The following is a 27,257-nucleotide window of genomic DNA, read 5'->3' as shown; positions in this document are numbered from 1 at the left end:
TGAATAAACAACCCAACTCATTTCTGTAGGTGTTCAATTCCAAATTTATATTAATATTGCAGATTAAATCATTCGTTTGATCAAGTTACCATTCATATTTACCTATTCTGGCTAAAGTCGTCCTCTATGTCAAATTTTGCAGTCTTGCAAATCTATTCCCATCAATTTTAGCAGATTCAGTTCATCAGGATTTTGGGCATTAATTCAGTCCGTCAAAGATTCAGGCTAACAGCTGTCCTGCAGTGTCACTGTCCTCTCCGTCAGCATATCATCAGGAAATCGAAGGAGCGACTACTCTCAACCTCTCTATTCTATGGGTTTTTATAATAATTTAAATAACAAAATGTAACAATATTGAGTTTTAAATTGTTCTGATTGGCTGATCAGGGGTCAACCTCTCCGTTCCCATAAGGTTTTGTCCATGGTGTCAGCATACTTGCTGGTTCCGGTTCTTTAATAAAGTCTTTTGTCTGTAGCGTTGGCACCATTCCCGGTGGCCTTGATAAGTACAGCTTGCCTGGCGTCAGGATGGGGCCATTGTTGATCATCTTAGCGCAGGCGCACTTCACCCAAGCCTGGTTCAGCATCGGCAGTCGGGTTAGGCACCAAGCGCAGCCATCATTCGATAGGCCAGAATAGTCAACTTAAGCAAAGAAACACAAAAACGTAATTAATACATAGAAATGACTGGTTAAATGCTATTTCCTCGCTAATACCCATATGTGTGTGTATTTATCTAGCCAAAAGCAACACTCAATGCGATTATACTTACTAAATAAAGCACGAATCACAATTACATCACCAAAGCGACATATATCATGCAATGTTCTAATTATCTATCATTAGTATGCGTACGAAATTTAGTTTACGTAATTAACTAGGCCATGAAGATGCAAATCCCACGTATATTTTGGTCATTAATAAGGTTGATTAGTTATTTCCACATCACTCCAAACCATTAGTACGATTATAATTAATTAATTAATCTAATTAATAAAACGACATGCAAATGGGGTGGGTATACAAACTTTTGCATAACCCGCTCCAGTAGTAGCAATTATCGCCTTCGCAGGACTCTTGGCTTAAATGGATCCCAAACAGAGTTACAATACCAGATAGACCTGCCCATGAAGCCTCATAAATCAACCCTCTGGGCTGCGTACATATAGCATACATCAGCAGGTACAAGTGCCTTTTGCAGCTGTTGAGCCATCCAGGATTTAAAAAATCCTAAAGAATGAGATTAACATGGCTGCTGTGATACATAAAATGCATATAGTGGCAGGCCACTTGAGGTCTGGCATCCAGCTTCCACGCTTGGCCTAACTGTGTGATCCTGAGCGATAACTGCCTTCCCTATCTGGTCCCTTATTGGGAAAAGCTTGAAGTATTTAGAAACAGAGTACCATCCCCTTGATAAATGGACAACCATGCACAAACACTGACTTTACCTTAACCAATCAAATTGGAGAACACACACCCCAGGGCTGGTCACGAGGAACAACGTGCGTCAAATAGAAGCAGACCCGCACGAAAGAAAAGGCTAAGGGGCCGATTCCGATCTGGGTCAGAAAGCACTCTGACCGAGTCGGATCCGCAGTGTTTTCTGACTGAGCCGGACCCCTACAGTCCGACCGAGCGAGTACGATGCGCACGTATGCTGTCGGACTCGGCTCGGTCGGACACCCTTAGAGGTCAATGGGAGCCGGTCGTACGACGCGTACATGGGCTCCCACTGACTGAATGGGTACGTCTCGAACAAGTGCGCCCCCTACAGTGGGTACGCGTCGGTGCCACCCGCACCGTACATGCCTGTGTTGGGGAGACCCATAGGTCTCCCCCTGTGTCCGAGTCGTAGGGCTGCGGGTGTCAGGGGGTTGGACGCGGACCCCCAAAGTCCGACTCCGGGAGCTTTTGTGAGCCGGACACTCCGGCTCGCACAGGCTGTCCGACGCGTGCATCGTACTGGCTCGGTTGTAAATCGCATCCATTGCATGCCACGGTTAGCTTCCGACCGGGATGTACGGAGCGGTTGGGACCCGGAAACGACTCGGTCGGTGAATTTCATGTAGCTCGCATCGTACTTGCTCGCTCGTACAGCTGTACGAGTCGGCCGGAAAACACGCGTACGGCTCGTAATTTTTCCGGACGAACCCGATTCAGTGCCCTTCCGACCGAGAACGGAATCGGCCCCTCAGTGTTGATTACTTCGCACCTCAGGTAGGAAAGCACATCACTGCGTGACATCAGCGAGCATATGCACCGCTTTTTAGGTCTCGCCTGAGCTAGCACATGCGCTGCACGGAGAGACATTTAGTATACCGGTTTCCAAAGTGCTACCAGACCTCGCTGGCCTAACGCTTGCGTGCACGCGAGCGTGCTCGCGCACAGCCGCCAATAACTGCTGCGCGCGCACCACTCGCGTGCTTACCACACAGCGCATCCCGTCTTCGCGATCACTTATGATTTGATCGCGATTACTTTCGCTTCCACGGCCGCGCGGCCATTACTTTTACGGCCGCGCGGCCAATGCATGTTATCTGTATTTGCAATGGCTGAGTGCTGGAATGCAGTTGGGTCACTTGGCATAGTGAGGCGTGTTCAGCATAGCCTGCAGCAAAGGCAGCCTAACCAGCCAGCATGATCACTATCCCACAGCCTACCAGCCAGAGGCTCATCTGCGACCTGAAAACCCAAACAGTTCTCTTTCAGCAGCAGGGGGTCACTCCCAGATATAGCATCGGGTGGGAAAAGTGAAACTCAAAAGACATTTGGATCGGACTTAATTTAAGTATTTATAGTGCATCAAGAGTATTGCTTAGACGTTTCTTGTTCATCAGTTCGCTTTAGCGCAAGATGTTTAGGGATCATGTTAGAACCAAGCACATTTTTACGCAAGTCTAGAAGAGCGCCATGTTTAATGCAACAGAACCTCTTACCGCTCGCAATACGTCCTGTCAAACTGCTCCAAACTGATCGGTGTTTTCCCTTCACCGATTCTTGCAGATGCGTGTTTAAAAAATAAAGCAACCTGTAAGCGTAAGCTAAACCAGTTGTAGCATGTCTGCTGCAGAATTCATTATACAGCCTGCATAATTCTAGAAACACCGTTTTATCCTCCCGAGGTCGATAATGCGATCTGTTGAATTGGGTAATACTAACACCCGTCATTCAGTGTCAATAGGCGCTTTCATTTGCCTGAGCATTGTGTAAATTACTAATCCATAGTTATCTTTTGCATTAGTTATTAATGGGACCTCGATGTCGTCTTCATGACGTCCGGCCACCCGCAGGCGCAATTTAGAAGGGTATTTTCTGCCCCAAACAATACATAAATAAAAAGATGCACAGTTGTAAAACTGAGCATTTGAATTTACCTATAAGATTACATTTTAAAACAAAGAATTACTAAATGGCCACAGGATGGCAGGCAGTATTGGATAATTTATGTTTTAATGTCTAAGCGATGGTAGCGTTTTCATGATGCAGGGCCGCGAATAATCCTCACTAATATTTACTGGAGGGCTTTGAGACCCAATAAATGCATGCGTGGACATTTTTGTAACTAGAAAAGAAGCTAAAAGAGACTTCAACATAGCTGAAAATAACCCCGTCTTTGGAAAGTTGTTGTTCTTACTTGTGGGATCCCTATTGCTGGAGATGATTTTTAATCAAGAAAAGGGGGTGAGGTATAATTTGCTTTATAATATGGTAAAGGTTGTGAACGTGAACGTGAACGAATCAAACCCGATTTCTGTTTAGGTCTCGCCTGACCCAGCGCATGCGCTGGTCTGGCGAGACTTATTGAGAGGGCTCCAAAAAGTGCTACCAGGCCAGCCTAGAGCTACAGTGCATGTGCGCGAGCACGTGCGCACGCGCTTCGCTGTACCGCGATTACTTTCACTTTCGCGGCCGCACGGCCGCTTTGATGTTTGCACGTGATCGCAATCACTTTCGCAACCGCAGGGCCGCTTGACATAGCCAATAGGTCTCGCTTTTGTACCCTTATAAGTATTTAGTTATGCAACTGTTGCATGGCTAAACACTTATAAGGTCCCAAAGGCGAGACCTATTGGCTATGCCAATGCTTGTTTTCTTTTTCAATTGGACTACACTTTCTGTGAAAGCAACCTAAACCCTTTTCTGACCACGAATCTTGCCGGATGCTATTCAAATGCTCTGATTTGAATTCGGCCTTTTCTAGCCACTGGCCCCTGAAGCTAACACCACATCAATAAACCGGAAGTTTGCATTATTAACATCTCACAAAACTGGGGGAATTTAGACATCGCAAGAGCTATTTGTGGGGGTAAAATTCTAATAGTGTTAATCAGAATGGATATTTATTTTAGCAGGTGTGTTTTTAGCGCACCAAGACGGACAGGTGAACGAAATATTTGTGAAATTAGGTCCAGAGTATTTATTTAATTTTTTTAATAGTATTACTGTTTTAGCTAATAAGAGCCTTTCGGAAAATCTCACCAGTAATAGCTCACAAACATTTAGAAAAAAAACAGCAAAATGCAGGCGCCGAATGAGTCCGGTGTGGGAGTCACTATGAATGTCTCATCAATTTAAATTGAGGGAGGGGCTTATAATAGACGGAAATCTCAGTTAAGCAATGTTAATCCCATATGTCCAGATAATGTTGTTGGCCCCTTTATTCCTGTTCTCGTCTGTTACAATGTATAGAGCGCGCATGAAGCCGCAGTCCAAACTCCTCAAGAACCGGAAACAATTGTCGGATGGAGGGCAGCACCTGGACATCCTATACATATCTTTAAACTTTCACTGGCTTTACCCTCTCTTAACATGGATGGCAGGAGTCCAGCTGCACTGTCTGTTTCCCAGAAAAGGTATTTACTCCTTGCCATCATATATCCCCTTTCATGTCACAGGCAGAAGACCCGTATATAAGCCCTTTGTTAGAAATTTCTTTATCACATCCAGCCCTTTCCCCTTTTTAGAGGTCTTGGGTGCAAGGTGAGGAAAAATCAGAATTTTGCTTTTTTCATACTGCAGGTCTTTTTAGATCTGACCTTTAAGGGAGCTTCCACTGCATCACCAGACCGTTTTGAAATAAAACATACACAATATAAATACATAGAGGGGCTTTTAAGTCGACGGGCTTCGTGCATTGGTCGGTTACGTCATTCACATTTCCTTCCACTCATCACAGCATGTGGCATGGCGCAAGGGGTTACAGACTTTTTCCCCCACTGACTTCATTCACTTAAAGTGACTCCACAAAGCTGACATCCGCCTAGACATAATTGCTTTCTTTTCAGTGACAAAGGCGGCTCAAAAAGTGCTTTTCGATTTAAATTATTTTAATTTTAACTTTAGATACTGTGTATGTATTTTGCCTGCACTTCGGATGCCCTGTTAGCTGGTGATTTATTTTCTGCCTCTTTTTAAAATGTGCTTTTATAAAGTGTTTGTGACATTGTACCATTGTAGATGCTTGCGATTTCAGTGCTTTAGTGGTGATTTATTCTTGACTGCTTCGTAAATAATACCAATAAAGATGTTATTTTAAAAAAAACACGACTAAGTTTTTTTTTTTTTTACATCTACAAATTTGATTGAAAGCATATGCCTATCGCTTCTAGGTGCAACATGCTTTCTTTTTCTTTTTATGCTGTATGCTACCAATTAAAAACAAGCATTGGCATAGCCAATAGGTCTCGCTTTTGGGACCTTATAAGTATTTAGTTATGCAGCACAATATCCTTGGTGCAACAACATCAACTGTTGCATGACTAAACACTTCTCAGGTCCCAAAAGCGAGACCTATTGGCTATGCCAATGCTTGTTATACACACCTGCGGGTACTTGCAAATTAATTTCCTGCCAGATGAGCACAAATATCCACCGAACCGAGGAGTTAAAGACCGAGAGAGGAGCAGAACTTTCTGGTATCCAAACTGCTCCCAACACGACTGGAGCATGACTTTAATATCCGGTGTTGCCCGGAAAAGATAAAACAGTAGGCTGCCCCATTTTTTTTTCACGTTCAGCCCTCGACAGGCGCGCAACACCCATTGGTCTCAAAGGGCTTCAGCCCCCGCCCCCGTCGTGTGTGGCAGCCCGGGATGAGACAGCTTCCCGGGCACCCACAGCCGCACCCGAGCACTTCGCAGGTCTGTGAAAAGACCATTTGCATGTTAATGAGGCCTTGCTGTTTCACCCCTTCTAAGAGCCCCTGCAGCTCCACTTTGCCTATTGCTTAAAGATTCAGCCCCCCCCCCCCCCGAAATGTTTTCTTAGTCCCCCTCCCCCCCCGAAATTTAGCTCTAGTTGCGCCTCTGGCACTCGAGGTCAAAGGTGAACCATTTCAACTTCCTCTGAGCAGTCTCCAGACTGGAGCATAAATCTGCTCTCGCCGTGCGCGGCTGAAAACGGCCCACAGGCCCACTTGGTGTTCAGCTGACGGTTGTAAATCAGCATTTAATAAAACAACCTAAAATATCTGACACAATTGCCAATGTAAAGCGTGACTCTCGCGAGCTTTCACTGCTGTATACAGTTCAGCGGGGTCACAGGCACATTTATCAAGGGGGTTGGGGAAAAAGGCAAACAAAAGGCAGGTCAAACTCAACTGCGTCCCCCAAACACACTTTTAAGAAGTCTATGTGCTTGAAGTCAGTGGTTTTTATCCTGGCATGTTGTTGTTTTTCACCACATGATTACATCTCATTCATAAGACTCACTTACCTGCAGCTGTTTTTTTGGTCGAGCCTGAACAGTGCATGCGCTGCTCTGCAAGGCATGCTGTATTCAGGTATGGACTTGAAACTCCGCCCATTTTCGTCCATCTTATCAATTGGCTCCTGTTACTGCTGTTTCTAAATGGTTACTTAAGATTCATGAATAGGCTTAGAAGTCCCTCCTTAGTACCACCCTGTGTGCGTTTGTAACCTTGTGTTGTTACACGGTTGTTTTATCTACAGTCTGTGAGCACTATGATTTTCCCCTATTGCAGGCATGAAGTACTTTCCTGCAAGGGGGCCCGCTTTGTCTCCAGGCGCCGCAATACGGTTTCAGCACGATGCCCGCTTTTACATTTTTATTGGACCAACTAAACAAACAAATGCTTTTTTTGTAAAAGCACCCCATACCGCGCTTACACTTTAATGGCAGCCACGCACCTTTCTTTAGATGAGCCGCATCTGAAGAAGGGGCGTGGCTACCATTATAGTGAAAGCGGGGTATGGGGCGCTTTTACAAAAAAAAAACATTTGTTTGTCAACTTAGCAAACAAATGCTTTTTTTTAAAAAGTCAAAGTGTTGTTTTTAAAACAAATAAAAGGCATTGTTCATTTACAATGTCAATAGCTTAAACTCTCACAAATGCGAGGCCTATTGCACTGCAAATGCTTGTTTGTTTTTGCTATCTATTCCTTCTTTTCTCAGTGAAGTTGTATGTCGCCTTATTTTGTTGTGTACTCCAACAAGTTTTTACTTGGATACATGTCTGGGTCGCTCCTCGCTCTGCGCCTATATTTTTACTTTAATGTAGCATCACATGAAGGCGCCAGCTCTTATTGTGTGTTATTCGTTTGTTCTTGCACTGTGTTTGCCTCTTGGGGGGGTTCCATGTGCCTCCTGACGCATCTGCCAGGCGCCTCCAAGGTCTGTGAGTACTGTGTCCCATGCTGTTGCCATTGGTATCCTACGCATGCCAGTGGCGTCTTCACATCTGAGTGCTACGCTTTCCGCCTGGGCCCAGCATACAATGGAATGAAACCATGCATTCACTGTCGGGGGGTCAGGAGAATTTCAGCGCTTAGTGATGATGCGCATTGCCAAGATAAGTCCCAAATCTATAAAGCGGGTTGTCACCCTGTGTTTCTTAGATCTCTGGTATAATCACAAAAGGCACACCTACCAGGTCCATACTAGTGTGCGGTCGGTGCATTGCGCCAAGTGTGTTGTGATAGTCTCCCAGTATGTGGCCAGTGTGGTGCAGGCCCATAACATGTGTAAGAGGTCGCCACCTACCAGTCCGCACCTAGGACACTGGGCATCTTCTCGGCCAAAGATTTATTTATTTTAGCTGTCGTCATATACTGGGCTATATACTATTGTATAAGCCAGAACCTGCGGTACCTCTGGGTGTAAGTGGGTCCTTCTAAAATTGTTGCCCATACATGATCTGTACTTTGTCTCTGCAAGTCTGTGTCCCATCAGCAATTAAGTGTTGTCAGTGGGGTTGGCGCATGTGTGCGTAATGATTCCGCTAGCCATCTGGTAAGGTGTCGACCTGTGCCCATTATGTGTAGGTACTGTATCGTAAGGTGTGTCCCTGGTTCTTCTGCTATGTCTTCTCAGACTAGCCACATCGCCCTTGTTAGCACAGCGTGAAGTAGGAATTGACCCTGTGGTAGGTCATATCCGTTCATGAGGGCTTCGAATGGCATCAGCTGCCCGTCTTGGCATAGATACGCTATAGTTTGGATCCCTGCCTCTTCCCATGCACAGAGTTTCGCTGCTGGGGTTTCTTGATGTTGTTGTGGCATGCCTAGTATTGGAAGGGAGGGCGCATATGAGATGACAGCCTTAGTGAGCCGCATGCTACGTCGAAAACAGGTGCAAGCCACCTTTGCCAAAAGCTGCATGGATCCCACTCCTTTCCTGCTGTGAAATTCCTAGGGCTACTTCAACAAGAAGACTAGAACATGATTATATGAATAATAGTAGTGACACTGGGAATACAAAAATACAAAATTGTTTATTGCGAGATAGATTCATTAACATTTTAAAGCTTCATGTGCATTTTGTTACAGGAAAAAAGCTATATACACAACATACTAACTATTATCATTCATCCATTCACACATACCTCACTCTACTGTTTTATACACATTGTCAGCATAATAAATTGATTAGATGTCTGACCAAAGACAATACAGTACATAATGATAATTCAAATATATAATCTCATGGATTAGTGTAATTGTAGGGTGGTTTCCAAGATGTCTCAACGCGCGTTTCGGCAGAAACCTGCCTTCCTCAGGAGAGCCACCTCCAATACATTTTTCAAATAAGGATATCACAATGTATAAGACAAAAAGTATTACTGATGTAGCTCATAGCCTTAATATTGACACGTCCTTGTTAATGTATGAAATCCCAAGACGTGGAGAGTAACGTGGTGATGGGATAAAACACAGGGCAGAGCCTAATGAGATGATAAGATTCTTTGTATCTGGGTCCTGCAGATACCTTGATATTGCTAGTGTGAAGTTACAGTGGGCGAGCTGTCATTCCCTTTGGTAGCTTGAATAAACTTAATGTAAACTGAATCCTTAGTGAAAAAGGTCCAAGCGGGCAACTCAGGACTCCGTCTAACAGTGACGGATGGAATGTCTGGATTCTAAGAGCTCTCAGTTTACCTTAAGTTTATTCAAGCTACCAAAGGGAGTGACATGCACTAATTGTGGGACTATTGGGGCCAACATGCTCGCCAACAGCTTAGCTAATATTTTGTAATCCGAGTTTAGCAATGCTAGTGGGCGGTATGAGCCTAGGAGTTCTGTGTCTCTATCTGGCTTAGGCAATGAGTCAAGTAAAGACTTGTGCAGCGACAATGGTAGGGCAGATTTCTTCTGTGAACTGCAGTATAGTGCGAGCAGTTTTGGGGCGAGGATTTCTTGGTATGCCTTGTAAAACTCTGCGGGTAGCCCATCAGGGCCAGGCGGCTTGCCCTTAGCCAGCACCCGAATTGCCAGCTGCACCTCCAGTAGCGTTATCGGCTCGTCCATCTCAGCTCACTGAGATAAAGTCACAGTCGGCATAGGGAGTTGGGACAAGTATGTTTCTAGCACTTCTGGTGACGTTTGTACCACCGGTTTGTATATTGTGAGTGGTGAACTCACTGTGAATGTCATATTGACATGTCAATAATTGACCTGTCTTGGATCATAGGTGCAATGTCGACTGTAACGTATGTTCCTACTTAATTAATCTTGCCAACAGCCTTCCAGCTCTGTTAGTCGTGGCATGGGTACAAGCTGAATGCGCAGCATAATTCTAGCAGTGCAGTCTTTCCATGACCTCGGCATGTTTCTGTCTCTGATCATCTAGAGCTTGTGGGTGTGAGTAGTGTGAGTAGAGGCATGTCTGTGGGTTTAAGGACCTCAATATATCCACAAAATCCCGTCTATGCAACCATTCTCGCAAGCCTCTGGCGTTCGAGGTGGCAGTTGTTTATTGTAGTGGCGGGAAGTATCTGTCTCAGCTCATGTCTAACACTGTATTGTAATCTCGTCCTAATAACCAGGGGATATTACACCATCAGGACAGTTTTACTGATAATGCACGCCAGAAAGAAGATTGTTCTGTATTTGGAGCAAATATGGAACCCAATGCTATTTGCCTACCCTTTAGTCAGCCTTTTGTTAATGCAAATCGAACATGGATGTCTATTTCTGTTTCTTCTGGCATATATTGTGTGCCCATTCTAAGCCACACCAACACTCCTCTCACGTATGATGAGTATCCTGTGGCAAATATCTGCCCCCTCCACTTGCGTTGCAGTCTGTGTATCTCAGGCTGTGACATGTGTGCTTCGGGGAACAACCTTTACAACGCAACTTTTACAACGCACTACCATTACAACGCATTTTTTACAACGCATAATCCATTACAACGCATGACATTACAACGCATGACACTACAACGCATTTTTAAAAACTACCTTTACAACGCATTCCATTACAACGCATACTACCATTACAACGCATACCATTACAACGCATAATATTACACTATACTATCCAACACTTACCCTACTGTTGCACCCCCTGGAGTTAGAATAGTAATTTTTACCCCTACACTATCCAACACTTACCCTACTGTTGCACCCCCTGGAGTTAGAATAGTAATTTTTACCCCTACACTATCCAACACTTACCCTACTGTTGCACCCCCTGGAGTTAGAATAGTAATTTTTACCCCTATACTATCCAACACTTACCCTACTGATGCACCCCCTGGAGTTAGAATAGTAATTTTTACCCCTATACTATCCAACACTTACCCTACTGATGCACCCCCTGGAGTTAGAATAGTAATTTTTACCCCTATACTATCCAACACTTACCCTACTGATGCACCCCCTGGAGTTAGAATAGTAATTTTTACCCCTATACTATCCAACACTTACCCTACTGATGCACCCCCTGGAGTTAGAATAGTAATTTTTACCCCTATACTATCCAACACTTACCCTACTGATGCACCCCCTGGAGTTAGAATAGTAATTTTTACCCCTATACTATCCAACACTTACCCTACTGATGCACCCCCTGGAGTTAGAATAGTAATTTTTACCCCTACACTATCCAACACTTACCCTACTGTTGCACCCCCTGGAGTTAGAATAGTAATTTTTACCCCTACACTATCCAACACTTACCCTACTGATGCACCCCCTGGAGTTAGAATAGTAATTTTTACCCCTATACTATCTAATACTTACCTTAAATGTAATTTAATATTATGCGTTGTAATGGTATGCGTTGTAAAGGTAGTATGCGTTGTAATGGTAATGCGTTGTAAAGGTATTTTTTAAAAATGCGTTGTAGTGTCCTGCGTTGTAATGTCATGCGTTGTAATGGATTATGCGTTGTAAAAAATGCGTTGTAAGTGCATGCGTTGTAAAAGTGTGCGTTGTAACGTCATACATCCGTGTGCTTCTTGTAAGGATGCTATATGGGCTGCATGTTGCTTCAGATATGTGTAAATTTCACATCCGCACACTAGCGTGTGTATACCCCTAACATTCAAAGTAATTATGGTAGTCGGCGGCAATTGTCAATCATGCAGAATAGTTGCGTGGGTAGTAGACATATTGCTCTCCAGGTGGAGCGGTCAGTGTATATGCAAACTCTCGGTTTACCCTGCATCCTTGCTATTTGTAATTCCAGACATAGTGCTTGTGAGGCCTAGTGTGGGGGTTCAAGCATTATGTTATGTAACTGGGACAGGGCAGAGTGACAACTTGTGTCTGCCCAAATTTTAAACTTTGCCTTATGACAACTGCTGGCCGTTCTCGCCATACTACTTTATATAAGGTGGGCAGATGCTTTAGCTGGGACTATAGAGGGCTGGTAGAAGCTCGAGCCCTGTGTCTATATTTAATAATGCTCACTGTGCTTGGTCCTACCTACATGCGGGCACCTCCATAGCACAGGGGGGAGGAAAAGGGGGGGATAGCATGCTTGTGTTTGACTTTGCAGTCAGTGGATTTGGGGCACTGCCATGATGCGTTTTGCTTGTATTTATGAGAATAATGTGTCTTATGTACAGGCGCATATATGAAGGCTGCTGCGATATTTTTATAGTTTCTTATGCAATGTCGTCTGGTGTCTAGGGTATCACATCTGGTAATGTCTGCGAGTCGTCACCCAGTGGCCATATCGCGGACAAATTCCCTGCACTCATGGATCGCTCTTCAGAGGCGTCTGTGACTCTGCCGTCTTGATTTCTCTGTATGGTCACTGCCGTTTGCAGGGCATTGCTTCTTTCCTGCAGTCTTTATTCTAAGTTGGGAGCTGCCCTGAGCTGCGTCGGGCTTGCTTCCGATTCTTCCGCCGGTTTCTAAGGATACCCAGTCCAGAGCCAGCAGCATTGTATCGCCTACTGGGCGAAGTGTGGTGACCTGTAGTTTTGAGCCAGTCCCATGCCTCTTCCGCTGTATTGAAGAAGTGAGCGGAGCCATCCCTGACCACTCGGAGGTGAACTGGAAACAGGAGTGAGTATTTTATATCTAGCTCTCCCACTCACTTTTTTACTGCCATGAACATGCTTCTCTATTTCTGTACTTCCAGGGAGAAGTCCGTAAAGAATAGATCTGTGGAATTATCAACTGTGACCTATTCTATCTTGCTCATGAAGTATTGCATCTCGGTCCTTATAGTTTAAAAGGCGGAACAAGAATGGAGGGGAACCAGTGCCCGGTGGCAGGCGGCCCGTCGGGACCCTGTGTGCTCTTTCCACTGCAAAAAAGGGGGATAGCAAGTTTGGCGACATCAAGGACTGCAGCCCGGTATCCGTGTAGGCCACCGCATCGCACCCCTCTGATCCCTCAGGCAGGCCTACTACCCGGACGTTGTCGCGACAACAGCATCCTTCCCCATCATCCACCCTGCACTCCAGCATGCGTACGCTCGCCCAGGCTCCCGCACCTCAGTGGTTGAATCCTTAGTTTTTGGGAGGATCGCTTCAATTTCTGCTTCCGTTTAATCAACTCTTACAGTTAGTTTGCAGTGTTCCGCATGTAGCAGTGTGAAATCTGACGTGATCTTATCAATACGACCCTCCAGGGATTTGCAGGTTTGTGTAAGAGAGACGTTTATCTGTGTCACCACCTGGAGTACAGAGTCTATTTTAGAGGGGTTCCCCGAGGCCTCCTCAGATACCTTTTCCTGTTCTGGCTGCTTGGGAGGCGCTGTCGTTTGCGCAACTGGTACTTTTGTCACTGCACGTTGTCTGCCCATTGTTAATGCCAATCGTGTATGGACTAGGTACGTGTGCTGCGTCAACGCAAGGCAAGACACTTCCTCTCCTTTATATTCTCTGTTCACCCTACTTCATTGATATAGTATCACTGTGGTTTTAGCGGAATTGTACGCAACTTTCTGATTCCGTATGTAGTTATGCACTGCTCCTGGCGCCCCAGTCCCCTCACTGGGCCAACGGATAAGTTTGTCTTTAGGGCTGCCACAATCTCCTAGCCTCTGCAAGTCATTTACACCGATAGCAGAGGGTTCCTCTACATTCCAGGATTCACATGGATTCTCTTACCGCCCACCACCTGTTTTGCGTGGTTTGGGTAGGGCGTTTCACGGGGTCCTGAGTTTGATATAACCCCTGGGCTCCTGCAGGTACAGGTCGCGTGTTCCACCGGGCCTCTGTTCCTGCACCCAGTGTTTTCTGTTGTCTCTGCTGATGACGTTTGGTAAAGCTATGATTCTCATAGGGGATAGGCCTGCGCCCCAAGTGTGGCTCTGCCGTTCCTGCTCTACAGCTCGCTGTTTCACTCGTTATTACAGTGACTTCGTAAGCGCTGGTACCTCTATGCACTACTGCTCCTGGCCGGGCCTGAGCTTGGGTCAGCTCCCGGATCCCTGCTTTGTGGCCAGTGCAGCAACTGCTGTAGTGTTCGGTCCCGGGGCACTTAAGATTGGAGCACCGCCTCTAGGCTTAAGTGGCCCCTGGGTGCGAGCTTCTGGGTCAGCACTGCCACTTCTCTCTCCCTTCTGCACGCTTGCTGTCTATAGCGCAACAACTCGAGTCGGGTCTGGGCTCGATCCAGCCCCCGGGCCTTCAGAGCGTGATCCACGCAGTGGCTTTGCGCTCCCTCGGCCCCAGTGCGCCTTAGCCAGGCCAGGGCCCACCAGTACTCTTCTCCCCCGTTTTTACTGTGTCTTGGCTTTGGCAGCACACTTTGCTGTTTCCTACATGGGTCCTTTGTGCTGTTTCCTCAGAGCAGCCTCCGTGTGCAGGTCTGATACCCCTGTTGCCTGTGGACCCTTCAATGTGTAGGCCTGCAGTTCCCTTTCTCCTGAGAGGTCTTGTCAGACTCTAATTGCCGTTGGGCCTGGGCTCGGTACAGCCCCCGGGACCCAGCTGCACAATGTTCACAGCTATCGTGTGGCTACGTGATCATAGGGCTCTGCAGGCTGGACCGCATTCGTAGGAGCCTCCATCCAGGGTCCCATGCACCTGGGTCTCTACAGCATGCTTTGCCTCCGCCTGCACTGCTCCCCCTCGCTACTTCTTCTAGTATCGCCATTGGCACCCCTCGGTCCCCCCTCCAACCAAAATACATTACCCAATAATAATCACACAACACAGACTGTTTGTTTGGGTACAAAATGCTGCAGGTTTATTACATACACCATTATGTAATAGGTGGGTTATCTTACGGGCGATCGAAGGGCAGGCAACCAACTGGGCTGCCTGCCCGCCTGCTGAGCCGGGCAGCACTGGGGCGAACCCCGCCTTTGCTGCCGTCCAAGTGAATGTCTTACAGGATCACGTGACCGTTGGTAACTTCTACTCACGCCCCTTCCCGGGGCGGAGCGTCGCATAGCAAACCCCTGGTTGGTCAGGCCCACAACCGCCCGAAGGACTAGCAGGGCGCCGACACGACTTCCAGGACCCTCCCATGAGGCTCCTCAGATTTGGCTCTGGCACCCCCTATGGTGCTGCGCAGAGGTACCCTTTCTACTGGGCCTACTTTCAGATTACCCTGTAACTCCGCCACAGCTCTGGAGGTGGCCCCCGTCACCGCCAGGGCCCCCCACCACAGCTATGGTCCTACCTGCAACCTCTCCTGTCTAGAGCTTCCTGCAAATCTAGATGCAAGAGAACCATCCCTACTGGTTATAGATGGCCCCATCTATAACCCAAAGCCCTTGACGCTAGCCTGGGTCAGATAGTGTCTGATGAAACAAAAAGACACGTTGGACCTGAGAAGTTGTGCCAAGAACTATTCACCCCCATGAGGAAAAGTTCCACTGCTTCAGTTGCCTCAGCCCCGAGCCAAGTCTGGGTGGGGGCGATGCCGACACCCAGGCTCACAAAGCCCCATCTATTTGCTGCTCTCACCTAACTGCCGTCCTTCTAGCGCCGAGTGTGTCTGAACCCAGCATGCCCATCTATGGGACAGCAGCCCACTTGCTAGGTGACTACTCCCCGACCTGCCTGCCTACTATGGGTATTCTGGCAAGGAGGAATATACTTAACCTTTGAACAGTCCCTGTGCTTGCCAAATGAAGGCGCACAGGAATGTCCATAACTAAGCGTATAAATGAGCCAAGCTGCCCTCCAGCACTTGCCCTGCAACCCTTATCCCTGCAGAGAATTTCGCCCGCACAGCTCCCTCTGGTGGAGCCCCCTAGGCATACCCGCATGGAGAATCTGTCTGATTCAATACAGGGCGCACTGTCTGATGGGAATTTTGCCCGTTCATTTCCCACTGTGGTGGAAACCCCTAGGCATACCAGCTTAGAGAATCTGCCAGATTTAAGCAGAGCACACTGTCTGCAATGTGGTGCCTAAAATTAAGGATTTGACTAAGTCCTACTTTGCCCCATCCTAGAATACTCCCAGATAGGGGGTGGTAGGGGGGATACCCTCTGCCAACCCAGAGCATCCCCAGCGGTGACAATTACCTGCCCCGTTAAAGTTTAGTTTTTGTTGCACCGTGGAATTGCCAAATGTTCTATTGGCATAGTAGCCCATTGTGCTTGACACCTTGTTACCCCATTTATTGGGACGGCCGCACACTATGTTGGCTGACCGCATCCCCACCAAGCGTGGTAAAAGTGTTGGAATCCCAGGTTCCCAGTTTCATGCTAGCTGCAGTACACTTCCAGTGGACCCGCTGGGAGATACCACAAACTACATTGGTCATGAGAAGCTTAAGAAGCACCCAATTCTCACCTGGGCATACCACTAAATGATAGTGGCTTCACACAGCTATAAGGCCAGAGACACACCTCAAACCTATTTACTGGTTTTTGGTACTTGGCACCCTTGTGGTTGCAGTTCTGTTTGTGCAGCGCGCGTGCCGCCGGGCCACGATTTTGCTGAAGAGCCGGTGTCTGTTACCCACTCGCTGATACTTATCTATCGCTAACTGCCCTTACTTGGGTTGAAGGAATGCCGGCTGCTTCCTAAGGACTGTAGACTTAATGCTTCCACCTAGTTTGACCCCCAAACTTAGGAAAAACCCAAGTAATAATCAGGCCCTTCATGGTACATCTACCCCAGCGTAGACTATCAATGTATTTGGGACACCGTAGCAGAAGATGCCCCTTCAAGTCTCAGGTTCTAACCCCAAGAAGGATAACCCAGAGGGCAGACATGTCTGTGGGAACCAGACGGGAACATTCCGTGCAAATACCGGCCCTTTCCTGAATATTGAGAATGCCGAATGGTCAATAATACCATCGCCATATGGCTCTAACGTAGTGTTTACCAAACTTTCTTGCACCGCTGCACACTTGTTAGATGACAACTACACCACCCGCCTGCTGCCCTGGCTAAAGCGTGGGTGAATATGTCTTAACTGAAGCGACCTGAAACCTGCCCTTGGTTGCAGAGGAATGCCCCCCAGTGTATCTCTGGACCTGTTGCTATATGGTGCCAGCAGATATTCCTCATAAAGGCCTAAGCTTTGGTATGGTGCTAGGCTTAGTGTGCTGCCGGCTGGTATTTTGCGGCTTCTGACATTGCCTCCAGATATATGATACAAGACCACACTACATCTACACCTACAACACGCCAGTAACAATGGCTTAACAATGCTGTTAGTTGTATAAGATAACTGAAGCCACAATTCTGGCTTCGCTGCGTAGCATATTGAAAATGCTTCCATTCTGAAATGGTGGGACTGTCACCTTTCTGTGTTGAACAATGCATTAAATGTCTCCCTTCAATGAATAGCAAGCTCACCCATGGCTTGTGCAGCAGGCACGGCGTCGCAATGCAACCGATGTTATACTAAATAACGTGGCAAGTAGGTAGTGCCATGTTAATGTTCTCTGCCTGACACCCCACAGAGCGCTTTGAGAACAGCGTACACCGTGTAAAGTGGTGCCTTCTAAAATTCCAAGCCGCACCCTAGACCGAGGTCAATCTCGCGTCCGGTCAATTCCGCTTTACACTAACAAATTGTGGGAATGAGGGCCCTCCTATGATGACGAGGCTGTCGGCAAATCTGCCCTCACAAGAGCCGTCTGCTGGGAAATATATTCCCCAGTGATGGAGCGTTGCCGAGTAATCGTAAGACCCCTCGGGTCAGCAAAGCATGGGAAGTGCAGTGCCTCCTGCCCCATTGACGAGGCCAATGCCACAGAAAAGAACGTGGTGGGAGGGGGGCGGCGCGGCACACCCTTCCCCGTCCCGCAACATCAGGCCTGCGCGGGCCCGAGCACAAGCCCCGCCCTGCTCATCGCAGCATTGCTTGATACAAACCCCAAAGCCAAATACATTTCGTGGGTTTCTGCCAAGCCATGGTCTGTTACCCCCACACGCACATCACGTGTGTGACGGCCGCCATTACTGCGAGCGAGCACATTACGTTTAATTGCACGCATCGATATAATGCAAACAAGCGGACAGCCGGACACAGCCGTGCCACATCCAAGAAGAACCCGCTATGGTTTAAAGCCCCCTGAGGGGAGAAGTACAGTTCCTGTCTTCTTCGAAACCAACACAACGAAAGAGAAGGTGGACCGCTCTGGAGCGCCCCACTGTGGTTCCGTGAATTCTGAACCCATTCAATGAAGGTTGTCGTATCGTGATGGTTTTGGTATCAGCGAACCGCAACTGACAAGTGCGGTATGCGTAAGCGTTTTCGTCATGCTACACCGATGGATTCACTGTGTATTTGACGATCTAGTCTGCACCCTTGGGTTCCATTTTGTGCATAACCGCCATTTTGTGGTTGCCCTCACATAGGCTAATGACTACAGGATGACTGTGGCCAAGCGAGCCTCTAGGGACGCATACACCTTAGCTTGAGTTCGTGTTGACTCCTGTTTGACCTGAGTCAACTGACCCTGTTGCCCGAGGCTAAACTTGTTGAGCCAGTACCTTGTTAAGCAGCTGGTCAGATAGAGATCAAAGAGCAGGACATTATTGATTCTATGGCACACGCACACACCCCTCTATCTTGCTTCTCATCTGTTTCTGCTCCTTCCTTTTATGGCCCTATGGCCTAATTATTGATTTGGGTTGAGGACTTTTATGATGGGCCCATCCGGCCTGTTCGAGCAAGAATGCTGGATTTTTACCTTGTCATTGGCGGTGGGTTGGATAACTGAAAGTGGGTTTGTCGTTATGTGATGCCTCTGTAAATATCATCCTCTGATTGGTCAAATTTGTGAGTAATTGATGCTAGCCAGGAACTTGGTTTTTGGCATAAAAGACGATGCTCCGCTCTATTAGGTTGAGCAGTCTCCTGAGAACATACACCGTGTTGTACTTCTAGGATCTCTGTTACTGGCTGCAGCTAATAAATTTGATCTTTGATGTCAACAGAAGAATCCCGTGTCTCTGTACTCTAAGACAGGTGAACCCGAAGACTTCGGGCGTGTCCCCTGCGCCGCTGGGTTTAAATCCCGGTTCTTCAGTTGCGCCCAACTCTGGGGCGACTTCAGCGGTACTGGTCCAAGCCTGAAGATCGTGAGGAGCTTCGTGTGAAAATTCTGGAGGGAGGCCTACCACTTCATCGACCCCTGTATGTCGTTGTGGTCCGAAAGTCTTTGCTGCGAAGTTCCCCGCATTCCGACGGCTACGAAGGACTGCTGCCCTGACTGTCGCCCTGTCTTGGAGCCCTTTGATGACTTGTAAAGCGAGACGATAGACGGGTCTTCTGGCGACGTCATCGATATTTCAGATAAGTATGAGTGGAGCGTCTCCCAGTCCTTAGTTTGTTTTGGTATCCTTCGGGATCGCTTTGATTTGGTACCTGCAGGCCCCAAAGCCGAGGGACTCGTGTATTCACGAGGCTATCGTTTTGGTATTCCCTTGAAGTTTGAAGCTAGACTAGTGAGCGACGATGCCTGGTCTTAGCAGACTTGGAAAGATATTCTGTTATGGTTGTAATAGGAAATCCCGATTGGAGGACTCGTGTCCGGTGCCTCCGATTGGAACTCCGAACTATGAGCTCTATTTAAAACACGGCGTGGGCCCCATCACGTATAATGATGTATGGATTAGGTATACTAGGAAGGATGGTGTCCTAAAATGGCCCCAATATGATAGTTATGACACGGAGATTTTAGATAATTTAGAAGTTAGACTCTTCAAAAAGAAAGCCCGGCCGGCAATGTTTGACTCTTTCCGCCTTTGGCGAAAAGAAGCCAAACAGAAGGAAATTAAGTTAGCGAAACGAAATAAGCGTGCACGAGGTATGTCGATGGTGCAGGCTGCTATACAGTTTAAGGATAATGAGGAAGAGCAAGAAAGCGAACAGATGTTTAGGCAACGTCAATTAGCGGTAGACAAATGTTATCCAGCTTTGCCGCCTCAACAGCAAGAAGAAAAGAAAGATCTTGCGAAAGATCCTTTAATGTTGCATCTATTAAGTTCACCACCCCCTTATGCTCAGAGTGCTACCGCACCTCCGCCACTTGTAGTTGCGCAACCCCCGGTTGTTTTACCTCCAGTGGTTCCTCAACAGCCAGCTCTCCCTCTACTGGCTACTACTGCTTCGGCGCAGCCTTCTCAAGGGCCACCGTCTTTGCTACCTCCTTCGTCTGCTACTCCTATACCTGTGTTGTCTGTTCCTTCTGTTACTGTTCCGACTTTGGTTCCTTCTCATTCTGCTTGGTCCCCTGTTCTTTTGTCACCTTCTCCTTCTGCTCGACGGAGAATGACTGATGCGGTTGCTAGTCTTTTTTCTCCTCTAATGGGTTCATTGGGTATGTCTCCTGTTGTAGAGCGTAAGCAATTGCGTAGTCAATTGCCTGGTCCTGATGAACGGACAGTGTTGGATCACTTGGCGTGTAAATGGGTTACCTTTCCTTCGCACTATGATCTTAAGGGTGTTATGGATGTTTTCCATCAATGGGAAGCACCGAAACAGAGATACGTATTTGATATGATGTGTTCTTTCCTTCGTGAACAGTGGGAAGATAGTGAGGTAGGGCAGACTCCGCCTGAGTTGTTCCGTGTGCGGTCCGAGTTTGCGAAAGGAACTATAGTGGGTCTTGATGTTGAAAGAGCAGTCGCGACATTGTTGTCGTTTAGGAGTGAGTTTCCTTCTAAGTCATTATTTGAGCCTGATTCTTCAGTTAGGAGAAAGGCACGTCAATACCCGATGCGTGAGGTTCCTCCCATTTGGAGACCTGGTGATGCGAATGCTAATCCACCTGTTCTGGCACATTTCCAGCGCATTTGGGTACATGTTCCATGGAAGCGTGCCGAAGTTCTAGCTCTAAAGCAGACTCTGCTTGATCCACGTAAAAATCCTGCGGGGTTTTATAAGGAGCTATCTCAAACTGCGGGTTCATGTATTATGAATTTGGCTGATATAGATATGTTATTTGGGAATGTTGTTCCACAGCCTATATGGAGTAAGATTCGTCATACGGATTATGCGCAGGAATTAGGTGATACATGGAATAACCTTAGAACTGCAGATGAAAGACAAATAGGTGGTGCTAAACCCGAGAATGTGATTGCTGATCTCCCTGGTAGAATTATTGATTATATGAAGACTTTGATGCCTGCTATGTGTGTCAATTGGGACAAATTGTCTGCATGCAAGCAGAAGAAAGACGAAACTGTGTCCGACTTTTTCACTCGATTTGAAGAGACATTTGCAGACCACAGTGGTCAAGACATGAGTACAGAAGGTGGTCAAAGGTTGTTCGTTGACAAGTTTGTGCATAATTTGCTTCCCGAGTTGTGCAATAGGTTGAAGGATTCTGAAAGTGCCTGGGCTGTTTCTTCGTCAGCACAGATATTGGCTACTGCCCAGTACTATGAGAATAGAAATAAGGATGAGATAGAGAAAGCAGATAAAAAGACTAAAGAATTGAAGACTAAGGTTCTTTTGTAGCAAGCATACCCGCCTCGCAATACCCAGCGTGATTATCAGCAACCCCAACAATATCAGAGAAACTCGCAAAGGTTCAAGTCTTCTCAACCGCGTTTTTCTGTAGGCCCTAATCAGTGTGCGTATTGCAAAGAAGAGGGTCACTTCAAGAATAGTTGCCCGATTTTATTACAGCGCACGAATGGTGTTTCTGGTATGAGAGGTCGAGGTGTTCAACAAGCTCCGCGAGGTCGAGGACGTGGTATGTCTCAGATTGCGCGTTCCTTGCCTCCGCAGAATTCGATGAATTGTTTTGATCAACAGAATGGTGCGTCTGGTAGGACGGCTCAGTACTATGCGGATGATTATTACGTTGAAGGTGAGAATATGGAAGGTAATGATTGCTAGGACAGCCACAGACAAAGAGAGGGAGTCGTTTCAGTTCCAGTAGATCAGAGTGGACCTTATGTTGAAGTGATTGCATCAGGTGTGTCAGAGCCTTTTCTGTTGGATACTGGTGCTGCGAAGAGTTCTATCATGCACTCTAAACTCCCTGGCGCACCTTTGTCTGGCTCAACGAATGTTTCAGTAGGTTTTTCTGGCGCACCGGTTAGAAATCCGATTTCTAGTCCTTTGTCTCTTTCTGTTGGACCGTGTGACTTCGAAGCACCCCTCATTCTGACGACAGGTTGTGGTGAGAACTTGTTGGGATTGGACTTGTTGAAGATACTGTATGCAACGCTTTATTGTTCTCCTTCAGGAGTGCAGCTTACATTGGGAAAGAGAGTGATCTCTCCGATGTATTTGGCTAAAGACCAACTTCCAGCTGAATTGTCTTCTCTTCCTGATTCTCTTTGGGCTACTGGTCCTAAAGATGTGGGTCTCTTGGAGATTCCGCCATATGTTGTGACATTGAAGGCGAATGCTAGATTGCCACGCATTCCACAGTATCATATCTCAAGTGATGGTGAAAGAGCACTTTTGGCGATCATCTCTGATCTAATTGAGAAAGGTGTGATTGAGGAAACGAGAGGTAATGTGTGCAATAGTCCGGTGTTGCCTGTTCTGAAAAGAACCGATTCTTCACAACCTCCTGTATATAGGTTTGTGATCGATCTTCGCGAGGTGAATAAGATCATTGTTCCACAATTCCCTGTTGTGCCTGATATCACCGCTTTACTGACTTTGATTCCGGCTACAGCCACGTGGTTTTCGGTGATTGATTTGAAGAATGCTTTCTTCAGCATCCCAATTGCCGTGGAGAGTAAAGATATCTTTGGCTTCTCTTTAGGAGGCCGAAGTTTCCGGTTTAAACGCGCTCCTCAAGGCTATTGCGAGAGTCCATCGATCTATAGTCAAGCTTTGAAGACGCAACTTGATTTGTTGGTTTTACCTGATGGTGCCGCCCTTATTCAGTATGTTGACGATCTATTAGTCACTGCTGACAATGAAGAGACTTGTAGAGAGGCTACTCTGTCGTTGTTACGTCACTTGTCTGATTTCCATCATAAGGTTTCTCTTTCGAAGTTGCAGTATTGCCGACAAGAAGTTACCTACTTAGGTCACCTCTTATCGAAGGAGGGAAGAAGATTGACCCCAGAAAGAATTCAAGCGATTGCGAAAATTAGTGTGCCTACGACACAGAGAGAAGTGCGTGCATTTCTAGGTATTACATCGTACTGTAGACAGTGGATTGCTAATTTTTCGTTGCTTGCAAAACCTTTGATAGCTCTTACTGTTAAGGATACTCCGAATCCTATTCCTTGGACTGACGAATGTGAGGAGTTTTTCAGAATTGCGTGATGCCCTGTGTTCGGCTCCTGTGTTGGGTACCCCCGATTACAGTAAACCTTTCACATTGTATGTCCACGAGAGAGAGGGATGTGCATTGTCAGTTTTGACTCAACAGTTTGGCGATAAGCAACGTCCATGTGCTTATTTTCGTCGACTTTGGGTCCGGTAGCTAGAGCGTTGCCGAGTTGTTTGAGAGCTACAGCAGCAGCGGCTGTTTCAATCCGACAGTCTGCTGGTTTGGTGATGGACAATACACTGACTGTGATGGTTCCACATGCAGTGGATACCTTGCTGAACCGTACCAAGACACAGCACTTAACTAGTGCTCGGTTGTCAGGTTATGAATTGACCTTGTTAGCAAGTCATGTACATATAAAAAGATGTAACACATCGAATCCAGCCACGTTGTTGCCGATTTCAACTGAGACAGATGATACCGAACAGCATGATTGTTTTCTTAGGACTGAGGAAGAAACGAAAGGGAGGATAGACCTTAGGGACACTCCTCTTGCAGAATGTGATGGTACTTTATGGGTTGATGGTTCGTGCTTCAAGCTTCCGAATGCTGATACGACTGCGGCATATGCGGTTACGACTTTGCATACGATTGTTGAAGCTGCTCGTATCCCACATAATTCAGCACAAGCGGCAGAGTTGATTGCATTGACAAGAGCGTGTGTGTTGTCGAAAGGGAAAAGAGTGACTGTGTACACTGACAGCCAGTATGCGTTCAGTGTTGCCCTTAGTTTTGGCCGATTGTGGAGAGAATGTGGGTTTCTGACTTCGCATGGGACCAAGATCCAACATGGTCAATTGGTGAATGAACTTCTTGAATCTCTTACTCTGCTGTTGCAAGTTGCGATCGTGAAATGCAGTGCGCATAAGAAAGTCACGGATGATGTTGGTCGTGGTAATGCGTTTGCAGATGAAGTCGCGAAAGAGACTGCGAGAGATGTGATGAGTCGAATGTATGTTGCGGGTTCGGCGAGATGGGTTCCAGATAGAAGTATGTGTGAAGATACGATTGAGAGTGTGAAATCCATCCAAGCTGAAGCTACAGAGAAAGAGTTGAATGAATGGAGAGAAAGCAAGGGTAAATTGGACTCGAATGGTTGTTGGGTTGAGTTGTCAGAGCATCAGCGATGGTTGTTGCCTTATGCGTATGTACTTCCAGTGGTTACGATGGCACATGGAATGGCCCGTATCAGTGTGAAAGGGATTTGTAAGTTGTTGGCCCCAGTATGGCAAAATGCTGGAATTCCTAAGTGTGCAGAGAATTTGGTCAAGAACTGTATGGTTTGTTTGATGTACAATCCTGGTAAGGGAACTCCAACTCCAGCTGGTCATTTTGCTCCTCCCACGTATCCGTGTGAGGCTTTGCAGCTAGATTTCATCCACATGGAGAGGTGCAACAACCTGAAGTATGTCTTAGTGGTTGTTTGCTCTTTTTCTAGATGGGTGGAAGCCTACCCTTTGAAGGACAATACTGCCTTGTCCACAGCTAAAGCCCTTATTAAGGAATTTTTCCCTAGGTATGGGTTGCCGAGAATGGTCTGGAGTGACAATGGGAGTGAATTTGTGGGTCAAGTGATGAAGAGAGTGTGTGATGGGTTAGGAATCCGGCAGAAGTTCCACGCTGCCAATCATCCCCAGTCAGCTGGTCTAGTTGACTGCTACAATGGCACGTTAAAATTGAAATTGGCCAAAATTCAAGCGAGCTCTGGTCTACAATGGCCTGATGCTTTGCCGTTAGCCCTTCTGTCCACAAGAATGACTGTGCATTCGCGAATGGGTCTGAGTCCTTATGAGGTTGTGTTTGGTCGCCCGGCAAATATTTGGGGAGTGCCGCGGCCGACAAAATTTAGTGAGATAGAACACCCTGTATTGCTTGACTACCTGTACAAATTGACGGCTAAATTGCGTGTTCTGCATCAACAGGTTCATGATACTTTGCCACAGGTTTCTGAAGATCCAGGGCACACCATTGAACCTGGCGCATGGGTGCTCGTGAAGAATTTTCAGCGAACCAAGAACGAGCAGCCCCGCTGGACAGGACCTTACCTGGTGTTATTATCTACCCGTTCTGCGGTACGAGTGCACGGTAAAAAGAACTGGATTCACGGCGTACATTGTAAGAGGGCCCCGTTGCCTCTGCCGTATGACCGGTGGGTCCAAAAAGGACTTCCTGATTCCGAGACTGAGACCGTGCCTCGTTTTCTGCCTTTCAGCGATGCCCGTTTGATTGGAACAAACACTGAGCCAGAAAGCGATAATCTTCTTCAAAAAGCTGTGCCTCCATCGAACCGTTTGAACACTGTTAAACCTGAGCTACTTTTCCGAGAACAGACATTGACTGGCAAAGAGCGTTATAATTTGCGACCAAGAGTCGTGGGACAAATAACAAATTAAGTTCCTTCTTTGCTTTTTTTTTAAGGTTAGCTCCCCTCCGAGAAACTATTTTGATTTTTGTTTTTCGAACCACCATCCGGGTTCAGCTGTAGGGTCGCGGTGCCAAGTCCTTGGAGTGCAAGCCGAAGACGTTAGGTCGACGGTTCTGGTTGGTCTAAGGGCGTTCCCTGGACCGACAGGCGCATTCCTTAGCACGGAACACCCATCCGCCGCGAGCAGCACGATTAGAGGATGGAGTTTTTCGGGATGGAGAGACCTACTAAAAGAATGAGCTTCAAGAACGAAATGTGTATAATAATGAGTAGAAAACGTTTTTTGATATTATGTCTGTTTATACTGTTTAGTTTAATGATGTTTTTAATTGGATATGTGACATTCTCTATTCAAGTAACATTCATGCCCACTGCACAACCCATGCCTCCTCCTACTGTTTCTTCGCATTCTTATCACCCTCTGCCCGAACATGAGTCCATTAGGAGAATGGAATTCGCTAATAATTCCTTTGTTCAGCTTCTGCACCAACACCAGCTAGTAGTGAACACAACTAATTGTTGGGTGTGTGGCCTTATGCCCCATACTACCGATAAAGGTATTCCTTACCTGGTCCTGCCATTTAGCTACAATGGTTCTGTGTGGGCATACAGAAAAATGTTCATTTATGCCCGTGAAGTTAACCCCCTACGTTCTGTGAAGAATAATCCGAAGAATAGGGCTCTGGTCAAGGGAATAGTCGACATGATTAGAGGAATAGGTTCTTATGAGACTATCCCGAGAGATGAGACGCTAGCGTATATTGGATGGAACGTTACTGGATATGGAGCTAGTCTGAGTGGGAACCAGCGAGCGAAGAGATCCTCTCTGATTTGGATAGTACCCCATCAGGGTCATTACTGTCTGCAAGGTAATGGCAAGAATCCTAGAGTTCAGCTAGGGAAGAGTGTTTGCATTGAGACATATGTTTTTGCATCCCAGACTTCCCCACCGTTTCTAGCAGCTAAGGGTACCTACTTCATTTGCCATGACAGAGCGTATACATGGTTGCCCCCTGATTTCTCGGGCACATGTTTTGTCTCGTTCTTGTTACCTCCTACATTTACAGCTGCGGCAGATTACCACAAGATGAGAGTCGTTAGAGGTGTCTTCAGAAAGGAAGATACCGCAGGACAAGAATTGGGAGATTTCTTGAAGGGTTTTCTGCCGTTTTGGGGACCTATGGTTAACAGCAGGAACATACGGCAATTGACGAGAGTAGTTGAGTCCACCATAGTCGAGACTGCCGGCGCCCTTAGTAATTTGACTGCTGAGCTCCAGTCGGATCGCCTTATGACTCTTCAGAACAGAGTTGAGTTAGATGTCATACTTGCAGATAGAGGAGGGGTCTGTAAATTGATCCAATCAAGCTGTTGTGTTTTCATTCCAGACAACGCTCTGACAGTTTTCCAAGCCATCTCCAAGCTACATAAGCTCTCTGAGTCCGTACATATGGACG

Source organism: Triturus cristatus, chromosome 4_2, assembly GCF_964204655.1.
Source record: "Triturus cristatus chromosome 4_2, aTriCri1.1, whole genome shotgun sequence".
NCBI lineage: Eukaryota > Metazoa > Chordata > Amphibia > Caudata > Salamandridae > Triturus > Triturus cristatus.
This window is presented reverse-complemented; position numbering follows the sequence as displayed.